This window comes from Rutidosis leptorrhynchoides, chromosome 7 (genome assembly GCF_046630445.1).
Source record: "Rutidosis leptorrhynchoides isolate AG116_Rl617_1_P2 chromosome 7, CSIRO_AGI_Rlap_v1, whole genome shotgun sequence".
Lineage (NCBI taxonomy): Eukaryota > Viridiplantae > Streptophyta > Magnoliopsida > Asterales > Asteraceae > Rutidosis > Rutidosis leptorrhynchoides.
Genome location: NC_092339.1, coordinates 177,376,077 through 177,393,303, shown reverse-complemented (window position 1 = coordinate 177,393,303; position 17,227 = coordinate 177,376,077).

Genomic DNA, 17,227 nt, shown 5'->3' with positions numbered 1-17,227 from the left:
TTGATTAGTATGATATAGGCCCCGCTAAATATAAATTTAAAACTATTACTCGCTACCCAGATCAGCTGATTCTGACGCTGTGCGACCTGACGACACCGCATTAATAAAACCGTCCGTTTCGGCCATATCAATATAGTATAGCAAGTTTTTGGGGCCGCTGCCGGGGAACTGGTATCAGACAATACTACTTTTATCAAACTTATTCACAAGCATTTAGTGGTGTATAAGAAAGACAATTATACACTGACTTGGTCGTTGGATTTTCTGTAAAGTCTCCAATTATATAGGAACCAAAAGGATCCTGCCTCTCCGTAGTCGGCCTGGCCACTTAGTTTGTTGAATAGTTCGTGCAAGGCTCTGTTATCGAAATACCAGGGAGTCAGTAGCAAGAAACAAAAACATATTTAAACTTAGGATAATTAGATTATATTACCTTAGAATTAAGATTACCTTAGACTACATTAGATTACTTTAGATTACCTTAGAATAAAATAGATTGCCTTAGATTAAATTAGGAATTTAGCCTATCTGCTTAAAATTTTAAAACAAAAAGTCATACCCAGTGTATGACCCAAACCCGATCTAGACCAGCGCCGTTGTTATTCGTACCGGATCCAAACACAATAATCTCTAAAGCACGCAAGGAAGAACGAATCAGAAAAGGAATGGCATTACGCGTTACTTTAGCAGAAAACACCAAACCCTCGATTAAAGTCCGATCAGATTCCCGGAGATCCAAGGACACTCGTTCAAGTTAAAACATCACATTATACAGCTCATCCAAAATGGATGTCAATTTCATGGATTACCGAATGATGATCCTAACGCTCACCTTCATAAATTCATATCTCTTTCTAACTCCTACATACAGCCAGGGATTGGACAAGATATAGTCCGGCTATACTTGTTTCCCTACTCTCTCACTCATCATGCACAAACATGGTTTAAAGGATTGGAAAGAGATTCCATCACGTCTTGGACTGAGATGGCTACTAAATTCTTAACCAAATATTTCACTCCTTCTAAACAAACCAAACTTAAGAATGACATCATTAACTTTAAATAAAGTTATGATGAATCTCTTTACACCGCATGAGAGCGATTCAAAACCCTGCTGAGGAAATGCCCTAATCACTAGTTAGAACGGTCAGCCCAAATATGTACCTTTTACAATGGTCTTACGGTAAATCATAGGATGATGATCGATGCAGCAGCTCAAAAAAATCTGATGAATCAAACCGCAGATGAAGCATGGGAGTTGCTCGAGAACATGACGATGCATCATCATGAATAGAACAGTGGTGAAACAACTTCGTCATCTGCCCCACTCTCCGCACTTAACAATCAAATGGAGGCCATCAAATCCCTCACGGATAAGATGGAATCTCTTGCCAAACAACTCGGAGAATTAAAGACGCAGCCACAGCAAGTTAACCAGGCTCAGTCCTGTGTCAATTGTACCAACCCGCAACCCACTGAAGAATAACAAGTTGAGTACGAGAACCCAGACGGTTCAATCTGTTACGTTCAATACCCAGCTCGTTAATCAAATCTCGAATTCAATCAACAACCTAGGGTTAACCAATTTCAAAGAAACAACTAGCCTTTTCGCTATCATTACCCACCTTATCTACCCTAACAATCTCAATTGACCTACGATCAACCACTTCCACTCACTGGACCTCCAGCTTAGGAAAATTCCCCAACCACCCAAATTACGAAAGTAACCAACCCTACTCTCTGGACTGATGATCAGTTGACTCAGTTCATTCAAGGACAACAACAGCTAAATCAGAGAACTGCATCTAGACAAGACCAGACAGAGATACTAATGAGAAATCAACTGGCTCTGCTCAAAAGTCTAAAAACGCAGATCGAACAATTATCACAATGCCTTGAAACCCGACCACAAGGAAGGTTACCTAGTAATACTATCCAAAATCCCCACATAGAGGAAGCTAAGCAAATGGATTCCATAATCCCAAGGGAAGAACCACGGAGAAGGTCAGCTAGAATAAAAAACAAATCAACATATACTCAGAAGCTATCCACTTCAACTCCAGTTCGTGTGCCTTACCCTGGAAGGCTAAAGGAGGAACCATCCAAGCTTGATTCCTACAAACTTGATGGAAGATTCCTGGACACCATGTCCAAAGTTCCCAACCAGAAGAGATACATCCGAAGGCTTCTCTCTACGAAGGAAAGAATACCAGATTCTAACAAAATTCCACTGAGTGAAGAATGCTCGGCATTACTCAGAAACTCTCTACTGCAAAAGCTAGGAGATACAGGCCGATTCATTTTCCCGTGTTCAATCTACCATCTGGAACCATTCATGCGCTAGTAGATTTAGGAGCAAGTATCAACCTAATCCCCTACTCTCTCTACCAGAGATTAGAGTTAGGAGATTTGTCACCAACTAAAATGACAATCTAACTTTCCAATCACACAATTCGATATCCTAAGGGCAAAGTTGAGAATGTGTTGGTGAAAGTCGACAAATTCTTGTATCCTACGGATTTCGTAGTAATGGACATTAAGGAAGACCTGCACACACCAATAGTGTTAGGAAAACCCTTCATGAATACGGCTAGGACTGTCATTGATGTGTACAATCAAACCTTGATCTTGCGATCACATGGGGAGAGCGTTACCTTCAAAATTGACCTACCTACCTATCTTTCTGGACAAGCAGAGATGTTTGCTCTTTCCACCAGATGGATCACTTCCGATGATGAGTCCCTACCACCAGCCAATGTTATTGAGATGGGTGTCGAATCACAGTCTGCTGACGACCCAGAAATGGAAGAAGAGGATCCCAGCGAAGAAATAGAGGAAGAAGAAGAATCTGAATAGGAAATGGGAGACGTAAAAGAAACTGCGACGATACTCTCTCTAAGCTTGGAACGTCACGAAGAATTAATGAGGCTAGAGACAGAGGATCACAGTTTAATTATTTGTTTCAAGAAGAAAATTGATAAGGTTGAGGTTAAAGATATAGAAATTGACCCTGCAAGTGTCAAAGTGAAGAACCAGAATACTGAAGAAGCCCGTTCATCAGACGAATCTACAGAAGAATACTATACCGATGCTGGCGATGAAGAGCAATACGAAGACATTTGGGATGATTCATATTCTCCACTCGAACTAGATCAGGAGTAGTCGGACCTCTTCTTCAGATCGAATTCCGGTCATATCTATTCACGCCGACATGATAACATTCATCAATGACACCGATGAATTTGAAGATATTCTCGAAGCCATCCGTAAATCAACAATTGATTTCACACTACGCTTAACAGAACGGATCATGGCTATCAAAGACGAGTACTGAAATGTCCCGTTCATATGGATTATAGACGTTTCATATTAATTGGTTTCGTTGCGAGGTTTTGACCTCTATATGAGACGTTTTTCAAAGACTGCATTCATTTTTAAAACAAACCATAACCTTTATTTTATCGACAAAGGTTTAAAGGACATAGCGTATATTATCATATAATGATAATCTAAAATATAGCGTTTACACATGACCATTACATAATGGTTTACATTAATATGTTACAACAAAAGGTAATTTCGAATGCAGTTTTTAAGCAATATAATACAAGCATACTGACTCCAAATCTTGTCTTTAATTAGCATGCAACAGCGGAAGCTCTTAATAATCACCTGAGAATAAACATGAACAAAACGTCAACAAAAATTTTGGTGAGTTATAGGTTTAACCTATATATATCAAATTGTAATTAATAGGCCACAAGATTTCATTTAATAAATAATCATACACTCACAAGTGTACAAAAATCATTCGTATGATGAACACCTGGTAACCGACATTAACAAAATGCATCTAGAATATCCCCATATATACAGGTACACTCATCTGTATATAAAAATTGAAGTACTAAAATATCCATAACCTGGATGGGGCTTGTTGGGCCCGATAGATCTATCTTTAGGATTCGCGTCAATTTGGGGGTCTGTTCCCAAATTCTTAGGCTACCAAGTTAAAAAGGGTGATATCCGGTATAATGATTCAATCATAGAATATAATTTCAAGTACTTGTTCTTATTTTGTAAAACATTAATAAAACTGCATGTATTCTCATCCCGAAAATATTCGATAGTAAAAATGGGACTATAACTCACTTTCACAGATTTTTACTTCGTCGGAAATAAGACTTGGCCAAGGGTCGATTCACAAACCTATAACAAATATATACATATATATCAAAGTATGATAGAAATATATTCATATCATATTTTATTACGTGTTAACGATTTAAGTTGTTTAAGTTAGCAGTCCAATGTTAGTAGTCCACAATTAGTAGTCCACAGTTAGTAGTACATAAATAAATATATTATCTCGAATCAATCCACGACCCATTGTATACATGTCTCAGACTCAATCACAACTCAAGGTATATATATTATTTTAGAATCAACCTCGACCGTTTATATGCTAACTCGAACATTACCGCATATAGAGTGAATTATGGTTATTCCAAATAATATATATAGATGATGTCGATATGATATGTCAAAACATTGTATACATGTCTATGGTCTATCAAGATTACATAATATATGTTAGATTACATTTATAATACAATATAATTTAGTTAATTTATGGTTAGTATAGATTTGTTATAAAATTTTCGTAGCTAAACTAGTAAATCTAACCAATTTTGTTTTACCCATAATTTCTTCATTATAAATTCGTTTTAAGTGAATCAAGTTGCTATGGTTTCATAATGAACTGAAATTTATGAAACTAAATAGAAAAAGTATAAGTTTGTAGTCAAAAATACAGGTTACAAGTCATTTTTGAAAGAGGTAGTCATTTCCGTCGAAAGAACGACATCTTGATGACCATTTTGAAAAACATACTTACATTCTGAGTTTAAGCATGATTTTTGGATATAGTTTCATGTTCATAAGAAATATGATTTTCCCAGAAGAACAACTTTTAATTCAAAGGTTATCATAGTTTTTAATTATCCAACCCAAAACAGCCCCCGGTTTAACTACGACGGCGTATGTCCGGTTTTACGGTGTTCTTCGTGTTTCCAAGTTTTAAATCATTAAGTTAGCATATCATATAGATATAGAACATGTGTTTAGTTGATTTTAAAAGTTAATTTAGAAGGATTAACTTTGTTTGCGAACAAGTTTAGAATCAAATAAACTATGTTCTAGTGATTACAAGTTTAAATCTTTGAATAAGATAGTTATATATATATGAATCAAATGATGTTATGAACATCATTACTACCTCAAGTATAGTAGGTAAACCTACTAGAAATGATGAGAAAATAACTTGAGCTTCAAAGGATCTTTGATGGCTTGGAAGTTCTTGAAGTAGAATCATGACACGAAAACAAGTTCAAGTAAGATTACTACTTGAATTAAGATATTTATAGTTATAGAAATCGAATAAAAGTTTGAATATGGATATTACCTTGAATTAGAAAGATAACCTACTGTAATTAACAAAGGTTTCTTGATCTTAAATGATTACTTGAAATGGATTTGAAAGCTTGGAAGTAGACTTGCAAACTTGAAAGTGTTATTGAAGTTTTCTTGAGTAGTTATTTTGTAAGTTGATTTATGTTTGGATTTTTGAGCTAGATTGATGTGGATTTTGATGAAGATGATGAAGAACACTTAGAACATCAAGAGAAAACTTGAGAGAGATGTATTTGATGCATGGAAGTTGGAAAATGAAAGTGTTTGTGTGTGTGATTGATTTTGTGAATGAGGGCTTAACATATAGGCTCCATTAGTTTGATTTTTAGTGTAATCATTCATGCTAGTTGCCAAATGGTTGGTTCCACATGTTTGTTGACTACCTAGGGTTGCTAAGAGCTAAATTATTATGTGTATATACCAATAGTATATATATCTAGGAGCTGTGTATTGTACGAGTACGAATACGGGTGCATACGAGTAGAATTGTTGATGAAAATGAATGAGAATGCAATTGTAAGCATTTTTGTTAAGTAGAAGTACTTTTATATGTGTCATGAAGTCTTTCAAAAGTGTATCAATACATCTTAGTATACTACATGTATATACATTTTAACTGAGTCGTTAAGTCATCGTTAGTCGTTACATGTAAGTGTTGTTTTAAAACTTTTAAGTTAACGATCTTGTTAAATGTAATTAATCCATTGTTATAATACTTAATGAGATGTTAAATTGTTATGTTATCAAGATGACATTATCAAGATAACATAGTGTGTTAATATATCTTAATATGATATATAAATAGTAAGACGTTATTACAACGATATTCGTTACATATAGATATCGTTTTGAATTTCTTAAGTTAGTAGTCTTGTTTTATGTATAAAGTTCATTGTTAATATACATAATGAGATACTTAAATATCATTTCATCATATACATATATATATATATATATATATATATATATATATATATATATATATATATATATATATATATATATATATATATATATATATATATATATATATATATATATATATATATATATATATATATATATATATATATATTATCATGTCATATACAAGTTATAACGTTAGTGAATCATCGAACAAACAGGGTGGTCAAACGTTAACACAAAATCTGTTTCAATTAATCAAGTCTTAACAAGTTTGATTGCTTAACATGTTGGAAACATTTATTCATATAAATATTAATCTCATATAATATATAATCATGGAAAAGTTCGGGTTATGACAAGTACAACCTCTATCTACAGAGAGAAGACGATAATGTTGAAATCTTAGAAGAGCGCATTCAAGACTTTATCAATACTCTTCACGATCATATCTACCGCGAAGAAAGGCAATGAGAGCACAAATCAGTGGTTCGCACTATTTTAGAGACAAGATTTTGTCGAGGTCAGAAGATCATTTACTCTAAGGTTTACAACACCTTAGCCGAATCTGCACTTCCGTTCTCAACAAATCAACAAGCACTACTGACTCTCATCCAGAAGCATATGGATCTTTCCACCGGATGCCCGACTTATCACTTTGATTTGCAAATGACCGAAGATATTCACAGCTTCTTCGCTCTCTTAGAAAGAGATAATTTCGCAAGCACACCAGAGAGGCTAGTGATTTATGTAACAATTGATCACCACGCTGACCTGATTATCAAAGAGTTGCAAGACGTAGTTGCAAAAGAAGGAAGACGCAACAATCCATTCTCACATCTTGAACCAGACCGAGTCAACATTGCCACCTATGTTACGAAGCAGATAACACGTATCTTCCATGAATCCACGGATCCTAGTTTCACATTCAAAGCTGGATGTCGAGAGATATGCTCAAAGACGGTGACATTAATGCTTGGGTAAGGGCTGCTCTTCACTTCTTTTCAGCTTCGCCTCTTGACAAATTTGTGCAAAGCTACAGACTCCTACTGTGGAGAACACCGTTCAGAAGATTTTGAGATACTGAAGATACAATTTCTGACACTATTTAAAGATTTTCGAAATGAACATTCTATCAGAGAAATAATCACCACCAGCACTGCCTCAATGATTGATGTTCATGGATCAATCAGTAGAGCCGTGGATCATATTCTCATCGGAATTCAAGATTTGTCACGAGCCGAAATTGCACATTACCTATCTGTCAGAAGATCTTCAAAAGAAGTACATGATCTGCTCCCACTTTTTGTCCGACACTTTCTCGGGATTTATCCACCAAGACTCACATTCCCCCGAGAAGACCACGATTACAACTACCAGGGGGAATGTCTGTGATGTGTGAAATCGCGTCTATAATTTATATATGGTTTCCATACTGGTTAAAAGGATTACTACACACTAACGGGCAGTGTACCCGATCGTGCAATAGTATAAAGTTGGTAAATCCGTATTCGTTCCAAGGACAGTTTAAAAGTGAAAATTAAGGTTGCCACTAATGAAATCAAACTAAGTTAATCTATTGGAATGGAAATTACAAGATAATAGTTTTGTTGGCTATTTAACGATTAGCCAAATCAATAATGATTTTTATCTAAAAACAGAAAAGGACAATATTTTTGGTATTTTAAGATTTAAGCTTTAAAGCAACAAACAAATAAATAAGATAGTTGTAAACAAATAGGAGAAAGAATGCTTGTCTAGACCTTTTACACCTAGTATTGGATGCATTTTGATTAAGCCCCAATTATTATCTAACATATGTTAACTATTTAGTCAGTTCACATGGAATTCCCCAGCGCAAACACTTCAATTAAGATTACACGACACAGAATTCCCCGTAGCCTAAGACCTCCTAATTGTGACCAAATATATCAACTGAGATGAAGACTCGAATTACAATCACACCAACTCTCGTTTTGTATAATTTAACCCTATTTCGTCTAGCCTTTTGAATTCAATTTACTCTCGTCTCCGAGTAAGCAAACAATCAACTAAGACAAACCAATTGTAAATTTATGCATTAAACTAATGAACTCTCGTCCTATCAAACAAATACACAACCAATTGAATCTAAAAGTCTAGCTTCAATAAGAATCGTTCTTTAATTCAAACATCAAATCATCATAAATTAAACGAATAACTGATAAGTAGCATCCAATACAAAGGTTTATAAGTCTAGACAAACATTAAATAACTTAGCCAATAATCATGGCAACAAAAGAAATCAAAGTGACAAATAATAAAGAAGACATTGTTTGATAATTTAGAATCAACCTAACACGATGAATCTTGATGAGTGCTGAGATTAATCCTTGAAATCGGAATGATTGGAGCGTTAGAGTGACCTTGGAATTCCCCAAAAGTGACTGAAAATCGCCCTTAATGCTCCCAAAAATGGCTGCCAAAAAGATAACCCCTCAAGCGAAAAACTGCACCTTATATATAGCAAGAAAAATCAGGCCGACTCGACTTGCGCGGTGCGCACTTCTAAAATTTTTTTGCTGTTTGAATTTGAAGATTACTGATCTGTTTTTAAGCACAATTGTGCAGTGCACAACCCTCCGCGTGGGGCTCACACCTGTACACAGCAATTCTCATCCATTTTTACTTATAACTCGATTAATCACAACCAAAGTCACCCGATAACATAGAAACTGCTGTAAACGCGCCATAAACACCATAAATCAATCAAATAACACTTCTCGGCTCTCAAATCATAAACTTCTAAATAATCGATAATAACCAAAACCGTATCCGAATGGACTAAAAATGACGGATATTTCCATGATAAATATATGAGAAATGTGCAATATCAAATCACCCCACACTAGAGTCTTGCTTGTCCTCAAGCAAATCTGACTCGAAAATAATCTTCTACTAAATGATAACGTCTTCATAAGTGTAAGTAGAACCAACGAACATGAACCAAATGAACAAATAGCGTGGGTACGGTTTAAAAAGAACATATCAACAATGTGACTTCCACTTATAATCCCAAAATCTCCAACATCCCCAATAAAGTATCGGCACAATAATAATAACTCGAACAAAGTGTACCCAATATATAATCCAAATAAATGTAGAAGATCTCGAACCTGATAATGTCTTCAAATATATAAAACAAGGGATACAAGTGGAAGCCATGAGCCAAGAAGATGAAACAAGCGAACCATAGAACCGTACGGGCTACCCTGTGATTGGTCAAGCCAATGCCTCCCACAGTACCTAACATCGCGAGATGTCGGTAAGAAAATAATGTGCTTAGGAGGATACACATTACGTCCTGATATCATCGATAATTATGAGGTAATCATCTAATCCATTAAGTCAACCATAAAGATTGAAGTTCATCAGGCTTAAAAGCTGATATCTTACCTTTCCGGAGGTTATCCACTGGGAATCTGATCAATCACTGACATTTTATGTATCATGGTGCGCTTCCCATTTGGCTAGCAAATCTCCCTCATTGAGATAAGCTTTGACTACCAGTTTCCCTGTTTGACGTTGAGGCCTGGTATATTTCCAGTCGATTTTAGAAATGACTTTTCAAGATTTTTCGTCACCCTACAACTGGTCTGGACTACAACTTCTGAAACAAAACATCAAGTGTGTCATTCGGGAGACTTGACTCCCTTTAGGATGGAATGGATACATCCTGTGTGGTTAAATAAAGTGGTCGGACGTAATATTGTCCGTGTTATGAGAGACAATGAGGATCACCCTATTAAAGTTTTCGATCTAGCTCATGGCCCGATTTCGACCACACGATACAATCACCATTCATACGGTTGACACCCGCCTTGGTGCAAGTGACCTACGTATGAACTTTTATGTTCATGTAGGATTTCACATTCAAAAAATGAACATGTTTTGAAAGTTCAAGACTTTCACCTCTAACAGTACCTCTTCGTGATATGATGGGTAATGAAATGGTACAGCTTAAGAAGTATACGTACCAAGTGAAATGGTCGGAAGACTTTACTTCCTTAATGAGTGGATCTGACTCACTCGAGAGTGCCAATCTATTTCAATTGACACGGGTTGAAACATCTTTCGAAAGACTTTACTCCCGATAATTCTCAAAAACATTTGGGTGCCATAGTTTTTGGCTATGGGTTGTGTTGTCTAAGCAAACACAAGCACGTAGATATTGTTCCTAAAAAGGATAACACTGGTGAAGCTCAAGGCTCCTCTACCCACAATATCACACCATTTGAATGATGTAATAATAAAATGATATAGTTTCGGAAGTCTGCTATACCAAGTAACCAAATTTTTTTGATCTTGATTCGGTCACAATCACGCTATGCAATCACCGCTCTCTCACGGTTTACACCCGTTTTGGTACAGGTGACCTACTATTGAGTTCTTCGAACTCGTAGGATTTCATGTCCAAAAAAATGAACATGTGAAACAATTTTGGCTTCTTTGAATTCACAAATTAAATCATAAGATACCAAGCCATAACAAAACCAACTTTCATACACAAAGGTTTTGGTCGAATTTTCAATTGTTTTTATTTTTTTTTTCTAACTTTTCTCATTTTTTTTATTTTCCCCTAATTTTTAAAATTTTTTTTTTCGACCAAAACCCGTGAAACGTCAAGACTTTTAGATTCAAAATATACATGTTGATAATTCCTTAGAAAACCAACCCGATAGATTTTACATCCCCACCCCACACTTGAGATTAAGTAATGTCCCCATTACTTGAGATCAAAAATAGATTAAAATCGAAAGGGTAAGAAAATAAAAACTTATCGAGATTAACCACTGATCGCGAAATGACAGTGACAGATGGCGCTGAACTGACTGCCAGCATAAGAACATCGTCCATTCTCGATCCTTACACCAATATCATCAATCATGCAGTTTTGCTGAACTTAATGCCAGACTTGAAAATCATTTCACCAACAAACCTAACAAACATAAAAGAAACTACATAAAACGGGAAAAGGTGGCACCACCCGGTAACCGAAACGCCTTGTCCCCGAATAAGTCTACAGTACATAATTAAAGTAAATAAAGTTATCTTAGCACAGAACCAAATAAAATGTTTTCAAACAAAATACAACATGATCAACAGGCACGCAGGCCCTCATCCCTGGTAGTCATCAAACGACCATCCGTAGGTTCCCGAACCACTCCTGTTCGGATGCCCGTCCGGGGACTCCTGTTGGAACCTCAACTGTGCGTCCCTCATAGCTGATGTCTCACTATAACGCGACGGATGCTCAGGATGGTTCTGATCATAATAATAAACCGACTCCTGACTCGCCGTACCATAATACTGCTCCGGGTTAGAAAAATACAAACGCGAATTATGGCACTGACAATCGACACCATATGCAATCATCCCTGTATCATAATGATTAGCTCTTGCGAGCTCCTCCGTTCACTGCTAACTCTGCCACATCTGATCCTTGTGTTGACTAACCTCTTCATTATGCCTTTCTACCGCCTCGGTATGCCTACGAATGTCACGATGAAACTCCGCATTATCAGCTTGATCCATAGTATACTGAAACACATGATTCTCTACCTGACCCACAACATCGCCATAATCTAAACCCATTCTGTTCACACTGTTTATCAAACTGTCCCAACCTTCCTGACTCGGGAACCAAGAACCTGCAAATTGTGTACTAGCTAATGGACCAGCTCCCGTGCTAGGTCCCGATGAAAAACCACCTGCAGCCCTAGCTGCACTCGTACCTGCCGCACCAGAACCCACAGGTTCTCGATACACAACCAACTGATTCTTAAAACCATGCATCAAAATCATCCCATTTGTATAAAACAACGAACCAAAAACTGGCATACTCTGATCTATAGTACGCAACCTGCTCAAATCAACATTCAACTTTCTCGCGAATTTAGTAATATAATGGCAACCCAAAAGCTTCTTTCCCGGAGTCGTATCGCTTGCACATTTGCTCAAGTAAGTAGCGATAGAACGAATAATGTCAGTATGCTTCCCCCTCTTGATTTGATCTATGTACCACAAATCCTTACTATTCGGTTTCTCATTCCCATTCACCCGCGCATTAAAAGTACAAGCACCAACCTTTGCAACAACCTATCAAATGGTAATTTAATTTTCTCATACCCTACTCTTCCTGCATGAAAAATTTCACCTCCAGTTAATCTACCCCAAAAAGCAACATTGTTAAAAGGTTCCTGCTTGTAAAATTTAGTCCTAATCAAATAATTCGGAAGTCGGATATCATCCAATTCCGAATATAAATCTAAAGCTCGAGTAATTTGAGACTGACTCAACGCTTGATTTTGACCACCTAAACGAAACCGCATAAAATTACGCTCACTCGGATCCCAGGTATTAGTAACCACCAACGAAGAGAAAAACTCCTTGCACAACAATGGATAAATATCATCATGGAGTGAAAACACCCTCTCCCACGGGCGAAGAGTCATGTTATTATAAGACAGCATTAGCATAGTATCAAACTCTCGACGAACTCGAGTTTCCTCAAGAAAGCTCCAATCAAAATACCAAGTGAGACCAATAACCCGATCATTTATCCTTGCAAACTTAGTCGGATACTCATTCCTTACGTACTCAATCCAATCCCTCGGATCCTCTTGTTGTGCTTGTGCTTGTGATGAAACACCTGACGCAGTTCTTGTACGATTTACTGGACCCTGCATTCACAATTTAAACCACAAAACAACCACAAAAACTCAAAAGTTAGTGTTAGCTAATATTAAACTCGCAAACATCCTCTTATTGATTAATTTTCCTTTTCCCATTGATCATCACATAAGAGCATGTCTCAAAATTAACACTATCCTTTACAAACAAAAACAACTAGATCCACAACACATATCATGCCATGTTACATGAAAAGCTAGTATAAAAGTATCAATAAAATTTAATTTCGAAATTAACTCGGCTTAACAATTCATGAACATAAACTTTAACTCACTCAAAAATCATCTTTTAAACAACCATAACACATGAAAAATGCTTAACATACTCCATATTATCAACTCCATTAACAATCTAACTCAAAACATCAAAAATCAAGCAACTTAACACTTGACCCGCTCAAATTACCCCACAATATCATGAATTACTTCATTAAAGCAATCAACCATCTCACACACAAAAACCCCATATTAAAATTTCAAATTCGGATTTAATCTCATAGCAAACCCTAGCATCAATAATATGCACTAATCACATGTAAACATCATACCAATAAAGCATATTAGGCATTATTAACACTAATCATGTGAATAATTAAGCATTAAATGAATTTAAGCATAACTAACACAAATAAAGATGAAATTAAGTGTAAGAGTAAGAGAAACGGACCCTAGGAGGCATGATTCACAAGTAATTTGAGAGAAAATCACAAAAAGTTTGAAAATTGATGAAACCCTAGCCTTGAGGATCGATCGTATGTGTTTGTATGTGTTAAAGTGGGTGTAATTTGGTATAAAATAACTTTAAAAACTCCTAAAAGTCGATTGGACCCATTTAATTTCGGGTTAAAACAATTTGGATTCGGGTCATTTAAAACAGCGAACTGGGCTGGATAGTAGATATGCACGGCGCGCAGCAAGTGTGCGGTACGCGTGAGTGTGTGGAAAAATTGCGCGATGCGCGTACACATGCGCGGTGCGCATCCATGTGCGCGGCGCGCAAACCTTCAGACATGAATTTTTCATCTTTTTATCACACATAGCTCATTTTACTCATCTAAATCAATTCCCCATAAACCAGAACCATAACATTGATCATATTGTACCTATTTCAAGCATGAAAAATACAAACTACAAAAATATTATACAAACTCTACAACAAACAACTAGAACCAAGATTTTCACGCGTCGTTAGAGGTAAAGATGAGTTTAATCTCATCATCCACCTCTTGCGGTCCATCGACATAATGTTTGATCCGATGACCGTTTACCTTAAACTCTTCCCCTTTTGAATTAACTGAATCAACCGCCCCATGGGGATAAACCTTACGAACAATAAATGGTCCCGACCACTTAGACTTTAACTTTCCGGGAAATAAACAGAACCGTGAATTGAAAAGAAGCACACGATCCACTTCCTTAAATTCTTTAGGATCTTTTAAACGACTATCGTACCACTTCTTTGTCCTTTCCTTACTAATCAACGAATTTTCATAAGCATCGAGCCTTAATTCTTCTAACTCATTTAATTTGCTCAACTGAAGGCGACCCGCCTCCTAAAGATCAAGATTGCTCGTTTTGAGAGCCCAAAAAGCTTTGTGTTCTATCTCCACAGGGAGATGACACACTTTACCATAAAGTAACTGAAAAGGGGTGGTTCCGGTTGGCGTTTTGTACGCCGTTCTAAAGGCCCATAAGGCATCATCAAGTTTGAACGACCACTCCTTAGGATTAGAACTAAATGTTTTTTCAAGAATCCTCTTTAAAGCTCGGTTGGTGTTTTCGAATTGCCCATTCGTTTGAGGATGGTAGGATGTAGAAACTTTATGGGTCACGCCATATCGTTTCAACACCTTTCAAGTTGGGCATTACAAAAGTGAGTTCCCCGATCGCTAATTAAAGCTTTTGGGGCACCAAACCGAGAAAAGAGTTATTTAAGGAACGAAACTACAACCCGTGCATCATTAGTGGGAAAAGTTTGCGCTTCGACCCATTTCGAAACATAGTCGATGGCAACAAGAATGTAGAGCTTATTATTAGATTTCGGGAACGGGCCCATGAAATCAATCCCCCAAATATCAAAAACCTCGCAAACTTGGATGACATTTTGAGGAATCTCATCTCGTTGGGTGATTTGGCCCGCCCATTGACAAGAATCGCACGATTGACATATTCGATGGGCATCCTTGAAGATAGTAGGCCAATAAAAACCGACCTCAAAGACTTTTTGCCCCGTAACTTGGGGACCATAATGCCCACCCTTCGATCCATGATGACATTGGACAAGAATTCTTCTCCGAAAATACATCGGTGGATCATTCCATCGGAACACAGCCTAAAAAGATAAGGGTCCTCCCAAAAATAATACTTAAGGTCACTAAAGAATTTCTTACGTTTATGATGTGACCAACCTTTTTCTAAGAACCTCCCAACCAAGTAATTAGCAAAATCAACGAACCAAGGGTCTTCACACTCTTCCACCTTCATGATATATTCATCGGGAAAATCATCATGAATAGTAGTCTCTTCGAGAACCTCACGGGAGGGGTTCTCAAGACGTGAAAGGTGATCGACCGCTAAATTCTCAGCACCCTTTTTATCCCGGATTTCAACATTGAAATATGCAAAAGCAATACCCAACTTATCAATCTCGGTTTAGCATCGGGTTTAGTGAGCAAATGCTTAAGTGCCGAGTGGTCCGTATGAAATGCCCCGTTCATATACATTATAAACGATTCACAATAGTTGATTTCATCGCGAGGTACTTGACCTCTATATGATACATTTTACAAACATTGCATTCGTTTTTAGAAGACAAAATTTCATTTCATTGAAAGTTAACAGCATGCATACCATTTCATAATATATCCAACTATAATTGACTTGATAATAATCCTGATGAATTTGACGAATCGAATGAAATGTCTTTTGAAATATGTCATGAATGACTCCAAGTAATATCTTTAAAATGAGCAAATGCACAGCGGAAGATTTCTTTCAAACTCGAGAATAAACATGCTGTCAAGTGTCAACCAAAAGGTTGGTGAGTTCATTAGTTTATCATAAACAATCATTTCCATCATTTTAATAGAACACAAGATTTCATTTTTTGTTTCAATATACATCTCATATCAGGCATTTCGCAAACTGCAAATCATTCATATGGTGAACACCTGGTAACCGACCTTAACATGATGCATATAGAATATCCCCTATCATTTCGGGACTCCCTTCGGACATGATAAATTCGAAGTACTAAAGCATCCGGTACTTTGGATGGGGCTTGTTGGGCCCAATAGATCTATCTTTAGGATTCGCGTCAATTAGGGTGTCTATTCCCTAATTCATAGATTACCAGACTAAAAAGGGGCATATTCGGTTTAATAATCCAGCCATAGAATGTAGTTTCAAGTACTTGTGTATATTTCTTCAAACATTTATAAAGCAGCGCATGTATTCTCAGTTCCAAAAATATATATTGCAAAAGCATTTAAAAAGGGAGCAAATGAAACTCACAGTATTGTATTTTTGTAGTAAAAATACATATGACGACATTGAACAAGTGTAGGGTTGACATTGGATTCACGAACCTATATCATTTGTATATTTATTAAAACTTGTACTTGTAATTGAACGAATATATATGTTATTGTTATTAATAATATACTTGTTATATTATGTTATATGGATAAACTTAATATATTTAATTCATACTTTGTATATAATTAATACTTATCATATTAAATTTTAATATAGTTTAGTTGATAACAAAATATAGTATTAAGAAATATTAATATAATGGTAATGTGTTTTTATATATAATTTTATTTGTAATTATAACAGTAATAATAATAATGATGATGATAATAATAATAATAATAATATAAATAATAATAAATTTGAAAAACAAAGAAAACTACCTTTAATAAGCCCCTTAAAAAAAATGCACCCAACCGGGCTTGAACCCGTGACCTCCCGCTCACCGCTAACACTCATAACCATTTCGTCTGTGCTTACATATCTGATTTGAAACGACACCGGTTTATATTTAAACCTGTTTATTCTGTTTCCACTTCCTTCTTTCAAATATAAATCGACCCAGAATCCATTTCAAACTTTTATTG